General features: G+C 35.9%; 1 long non-coding RNA gene across 1 annotated transcript; it reads left to right on the top strand.

The window, feature by feature from the left end:
- The first annotated feature begins 2,038 nt into the window (after positions 1-2,038).
- LOC122891822 lies at positions 2,039-5,925 on the top strand. Its single transcript, XR_006381328.1, has 2 exons — positions 2,039-2,095; positions 5,697-5,925. It is a non-coding gene; the product is annotated as an uncharacterized LOC122891822 (long non-coding RNA).
- The last annotated feature ends 932 nt before the right edge of the window (positions 5,926-6,857 follow it).

The following is a 6,857-nucleotide window of genomic DNA, read 5'->3' as shown; positions in this document are numbered from 1 at the left end:
CTTTATTTCTAAATACTGGGTTTGCATGTCTCACAGCGCTGGGGAGGAACCCATAATTCGGGATCTTTTTTCAAATAACATGTGTAATACTTACCTGTACATGGATAAACAAAACAATTGATGTTCAAAGGATAGTGCCAAATAAGATTTCTTCTTAAACCAGCTTATGTCCACTTTGAGGATTATAAGGAAGTGGACAGTTCATTGGGCCAGATTTAATCAGAGTAATGTTGAATTGAGTTGTCCTGGGCTAAGAAGTTACTGGAGGATTCTGAGGGGGAAAAAATGACATAAATATATCTTCTCCATAGATCTGAAATGCTATGGTTAGCATACATATATGTCTGCTTTTGAACTGTCCATTTCATTGGTCTATTTGTCTATTCATGCTCCAGAGGCATGATATTTAAAAATTGAGCCTGATAATATGTTAAAATATCTCCTGTTAGGTGATCAACATTAAGAATAAGTTTTTAGGCTTGGGTATTACTATGCCTTGATACTATACAACTGTTTGTTCCAAAATGGAATTTGAAGGAAAATTTATTGGTTATGCTTGGAAACCAGTGCCCATTTTTTTTCAGCTTTATTGAAATGCAATTGACATATAACATTGTATAAGTTTAAGGTATACAACACGATGATGTGGTACGTGTATGTATTGTGAAATGATTACCACAATAATGTTCATTAACATATTCATCACCTCACATAATTACCTTTTTTGTGTGGTGAAAGTATTGAAGATTTACTCTCTCAACAACTTTCAAGTATATAATACAGCATTGTTAAGATAGTCATCATGCTGAATATTAGATCCCCAGAACTTACTCATCATCTTATAATTGGAAGTTTGGAGATTTTCACCAGCATCTCCCCATCTCCCTAGCCCCTACCTATGATGAACATTATTCTATAATCTGTTTCTATGACTTTTTTTTTAGTTTTCACATATACGTGAGATCATATAACATATGTCTTCTCTATATATGACTTCTCTATATGACTCATTTAGCCTAATGCCCTCAAAGTCTACCCATGTTGTCACAAAGGACAAGATTTCTTCCTTTTTTCTAGCTAAATAATATTCAAATACGTGTATGTACGTATCTATCTCACTTTTTAAAATAATCTATTTATGGATTGATGAACACTTGTTTCCACATCTTGGCTATTGTAAATAATGTTGCAATGAACATGGGGGTCCAGCTATCTCCTTGAGATAGTGAATTCATTTCCTTCTGATATATACCCAGAAATAGGATTACTGGATCATATGGTAGTTCTGTTTGTATTGAGGAAATTCCCTACTGTTTTGCATATTGGTTGTATCAACTTTCATTCCCACCAACACTGCACTAGGGTTTCTTTCTCCACTTCTTCACCAATACTTGTTGTCTTTTGTCTTTTGGACAATACCATTCCAACAGGTATGAGGTGATATCTCATTGTGGCTTTTATTTGCGTTTCCTGATGATTAGTAATGTTGAGCATCTTTTCATGTACCTGTTGCCCACCTGTATGTTTTTTGGAAATTTTTCTATTCAGACTCTTTACACATTTTTTTATTTGGATTATTATTTTTCATTTTATTTTTGCTATTGAGTTCTGTGAGTTCCATATATATATATATATATATATATATATATATATGATGTTAACACTTTATCGAATGTACAGCTTGCAAATATTTTTTCCCATTCCATAGGTTGCTTTTTCTTTCTGTTGTTTCTTTGGCTGTATAGAAGCTTTTTAGCTTCATGTAGTTCTACTTGTTTATTTTTGTTTTTGTTGCTTGTGCTTTTGATGTCATATCCAAAAATTCATTGCCAAGAGCAATGTCAAAGAGTTTTTTCTATGTTTTCCTCTAGAAGGTTAATGGTTTCAGGCCTTATATTTAAGTTTTTAATCCACTTCAAGTTATTTTTATGAGTGGTATAAAATAAGAGTTCAATTTCATTCTTTTGTGTGTGAATATCTAGTTTCTCCAATATTATTTATTTTAAAAATTTCTGTATTTAGGACCCTTTTATGATCTTTAGGGGCCCAGATTGGAATTTATCCTGCCTTTCCTTGTCAGCTCCCTGTGACACAGGTAAGCGGGAGCTTCTGCTTAGTATTGGGCCCTTTCAGGACCTCCAGGCAAGCAGGTGGGAGTGTCTCCAGCAGGGGCCCATGGACTGGCTGGGATGGGCTGGACCCCAGTGATAGGGCCACTTCAGAGTTTTTAGTCTGACCAGATTTGGTGGGCTTTACCTCCGGGGTTCCTAGACCATAGCTGAGAGGGCCTGGAGCCTGTTCACAGGGCATGTCAGGGTCCACAGTAGGCACTGGGTCTGTATGTCTTTACCCAACACACAGATGTCTGTGACTCCTCCTGGTTCCCTTAGCCTATGGTGCAGATGATAGACTTTAAAACCAAAGGGGGCAGTAGCTGAGTTCTCACAGGTGTGGAGCCTGTTTCTGTGTCTGTAACTGTAGTTGGCAAATCAGCCACCTGGTTGTGAGCCTGTCTTCTCAAAATGGCCGTCCTCAGTCTTAGACTGAGCTATGGTTTCAGAATCTCCTACCTGGTTTTCAAAGTTCCCACAAAGGCACTTTTGTCCATGGATAAATGCCAGATTATTGCAGGAAGGATACCTATGAAGGAGGTCTTATTCAACCATCTTGCTGATGCCACTCCTAAACAAGTTAAGACTACTAGTTATTTGAAGCTGAGCTTCATTTTCATGACTAAATGAAAGAAGATTTACATTGTCTCAGTAGGAATATAATTTTATTTTCAGTGTTAAATTTACAGCATTCATTTTACCATGATGGAGTAACATATACCAAATTTACCCTTACCTATTAAACAAGTCAAAACAATCAGACAAAATATATAAAACAATGGTTTTTAGATTTTGAACAACAAGCATTACAGCGATCCTAGAGAGAAGGGAAAAAAATGAGGTAAACTGAAATCATGCCAGCGTACTGCCAAATGGCAAGTTGCAGGAAGTAGTATATACCCAAACAGAGCCTGGCAGTCTTACTGAGTTGAGGAGACAAAAATCAGTTTGAGGAGGCCAAGCATTTCCCAGCAAACTAGGACTACGGGAGAACTTCTTCACTCTGAAAAAACAAACAAAACAAAACAAAACAAAAAAAACTTCTTCACTCTTCAAACTTTTTGAAGCTGACATCATACTTAATGTTGAAAGAATGAAAGTTTTTCCCCAAGAGATGGGACAAGGCAAGTATGTATATGCTCAGCATTATTCTATAGGTTCTAGATAGTGCAATTAGGTAAGGGAATGGAGAAGTAAATAGTTTTCATTTGCAGATAACATGACCATTTGCATAGAAAACCCTAAGGTATCTACAAACAAATGCAGAGATATGCCATGTCCAAGGGTTGGAAGACTCAATATTGTTAAGATGTTTGTTTTCTCTAATTTGATTTACAGATTGAACAAAATGTCAATCACAATTTTATTTTTTTTAAGATTTTATTTACTTATTTGAGGAAGAGTGAATGGGAAAGAGAGTGTGAGCTGGAGAAGGGGCAGAGGGAGAGGGAGAAGTAGACTCACCCCTGAGCAGGAAGCCCAATGCAGGGCTTGATCCCAGAACCCTGGAATCATGACCTAAACTTAAGGCAGATGCTTAACTGACTAAGCTCCCCTGGCACCTTGCCAGTCACACATTTTAGCAGGCTATTTTGTAAGGTAGACAAGCTGATTCTAAAACTGATACTGAACCAATACCTAAAGACCTAGAATAATCAAAATAATTTTTGAAAAGATGGATAATGTTAAAGAACTTATACTATCTGATTTTAAATGCTTATTATAAAGCTATACCCATCAAGATAATATATTATTATCGTAAGGATAGACATATAGATCTATGGAACAGAACAAAATGAGCAGAAGTAAACCAACCCGTAAGACTGATTTGATTTTTGGCAAAAGTACGAAGATAATTCAATTGAAAAAGAATACTGTTTTCAACAAATGATGCTAGAATAATGGCATATCTGTCTGCAAAATACATAAATAAACATTAACCAATAATTTGTATTATATACAAAATTTAAATTCTAAATGGATCTTTAACCTAAATAAAAGAACTAACACTATAAAACTTCCAGCCACCTAGGTGGCTCAGTGGGTTAAGCCTCTGCCTTCGGCTCAGGTCATGATCTTGGGGTCCTGGGATCAAGCCCCACATCAGGCTCTCTGCTCAACAGGGAGCCTGCTTCCTTCCCCCCGCCCCACCTGCCTCTCTGCCTCCTTGTGAGCTCTCTCTGTGTCAAATAAATAAATAATAATAATTTTAAAAAGAAAGAAAACATAGAAGAAAATTTTTGTGGCCCTGATTTAGGCAAGGATCTCTTAGAGCACAAAAGCACAAATAAAAACAAAATAAAAAGTTACTATTTTGAGAAACTTTAAGGAAATGCAACAGCAAGTCAGGTAAGAAGAAAAATATGGAAAATACATATCTCACCAATATGTATATCCAGAATATATGAAGAACTCTCAGAACTCAATAATAAGACAGACATTCTGGTTAAAATATTGGTTAAAGGTTTTGAATAGCTAATTCAGCAAAGAAGATATACAAATGGCAAACAATTATATGAAAAGACGTTCAACATCATCAGACATTAGGGAAATACAAGTTAAAAACACTCCATTTCCTGTACACACCCACTAGAAAGGCTAGAATTTAAAAAAAAAAAAAGACTGATGATACACATATTGGGGGGAATGTCTAAATCCTGGGACTCTCATATATCATCAGTGGGGATGAAGATGGTCCAGCCAATCTGGAGAACAGGCTGACAGTTATGATAAATTTCAAAATGTACTTACTCAACAATCCTTTCCTATGTCCCAAGATAAATAAAAATCTATGTCTACATAAAGACCTGTCTGCTAACATTTACAGCAGCATTATTCATAATTGCCCCCTCAAAAAAAAAAAAAACCCACAAGCTGGGCAACAAGTCCACTTTTTATCTGCGAGTGAATGAACACACAAACTGTGGTGTATCTACACTGTGAAATGCCATTCAACATTGACCACAGCAAACTACTGCATGAGCCTCAAAGCATTATGCTAAGTAAAAGAAGCCAGACACAGGATACTGCATATGGTAATAGTCCATCTATACAAAATTCTAGAAAAGGAAAACAATAGTAAAAGCAGATCTGTGGTCACCAGAGTCTGAAGGTAACAGGAAGAGAGCACCGAGGGACTCAAGGGAACTTTCTGGGGTGATGGAAGTATGTTCTATTATAAATGTAGCAGTAGTTATAAGACTTTATACACTTTCTAAAACTCATCAATTTGTAAATGTGGAATTGGTTAATTTATTATATACAAATTTTATCTCAAAAATTTAGAAAAAGAAACCCATCTTTCATTTGGGAATTCAGCAAGTGGATCAAGTCAAAGAACACCTTCCTGAAGTCTATTTAAAACAAATGTTCAACATCACAGAATACGTTTTTAATTTACATCTTTTCCACTCCTAAGAAATGGTCAATATTTTACTTTTAAAATAACGGTTTCATTTAAATTCTACATACCCCTATACCATTTCAGCCTCCTTGGCTGAATAACTTCAGTCAACAGAGGCCCACTGCATGTGAATGTTCCATTCTCTTCTAGTGAATCAAAACATCATTTCATTTTTTCCCTAGGAGCCTGTGAAGGAGTGTTTGGGCTTCCTGAGTTGGAGAGAGTGCATATGTGCATATGTCTGTCTTTTCCTGACATTTTTTATAAGAGAAGAAAATTATTTAGTTACTTTATGAAGGGGTAGTTTTAAGAATAAAAACCTCACTATTTAGTAACCTAGGGATGTGTTTGACAATACTTCTTGACACCCTTTTATGATTTATGAGATCCAATAAACAATGTCATAAAATACATGTATTCTGTCATTCTTCCCTCTCCTCACTGTTTGGGAAAGCAAGGGACTTATGGTGAGAAGCAAGGTATTGAAGTAAATAAAGGATATTGATTGCTTTTTTTTTTCCCTGAGCTTCTGAATCAATCTATACCCTGGTAGTGTCTAACTTAAAATTTTTGTTCCTAATGTTTGCTTGTAAATTGGCTTTTTGGAATGCTGGATGCAATTTCCCTGGAAAGCCAAGTTATAAATCATATTTAGGTTCCCCAGCTAGTCCATAGCAGCCTGCTTAACCCATAACAGCACTTTTCTTGGTGAGAAATACATTAAATGTAACATTTCAAAAAGGAAAAATACCTTTCAAAATCCCTCACTTCTTCTGCTGCCTTCCCACACATTATGGTCCTTCTCTCCACCCCTCCCCACCATCTTGAATCTTTGACTATATACCTTCTTTGGAGAATGGGGCAAATTAGGAATTCTTTAAAAAGGGTGATTGATAACACAAGCACACCTAACTGGTAATATTTCAAATCACCTAGAAAAGTGAAAGAAAATAGTTTATGTAGAAGAGGGGAAGGCTTTTTTAGAAAAGAAGCATGCATACAAAGAAGTAAGTACAATTTGTAAAGGATGAGCTTCTATAAACTGCTTGTAAACCCACAACAGACAAAAGGGGTTTGGGGATTATCTAATCCAATAGCATGTCCCAAAGTAACTTCCTTGAGTCTATAGAATGCTACCAGTTACCATTTAAAAATAAGAGGATTGTTTCAGATGAATTTGTGGATTCACATGAGAGAAGTAGCTTTAATTAACCCGGTGACTTAAAGTTGAGCTTTCATTAGACTAACCAATCAGTAAGTGGGGCACAGCGTTGCTTAAACTCACTTGGCTATGGTGATATGCTTCACAGGACTAATGAATTATACTTTTAGAAAATAATGTT

The sequence above is a fragment of the Neovison vison genome, chromosome 12 (genome assembly GCF_020171115.1).
Source record: "Neovison vison isolate M4711 chromosome 12, ASM_NN_V1, whole genome shotgun sequence".
NCBI lineage: Eukaryota > Metazoa > Chordata > Mammalia > Carnivora > Mustelidae > Neogale > Neogale vison.
The sequence above is the reverse complement of the archived record's forward strand: the minus strand, read 5'-3'. Positions and strand labels throughout refer to the sequence as shown.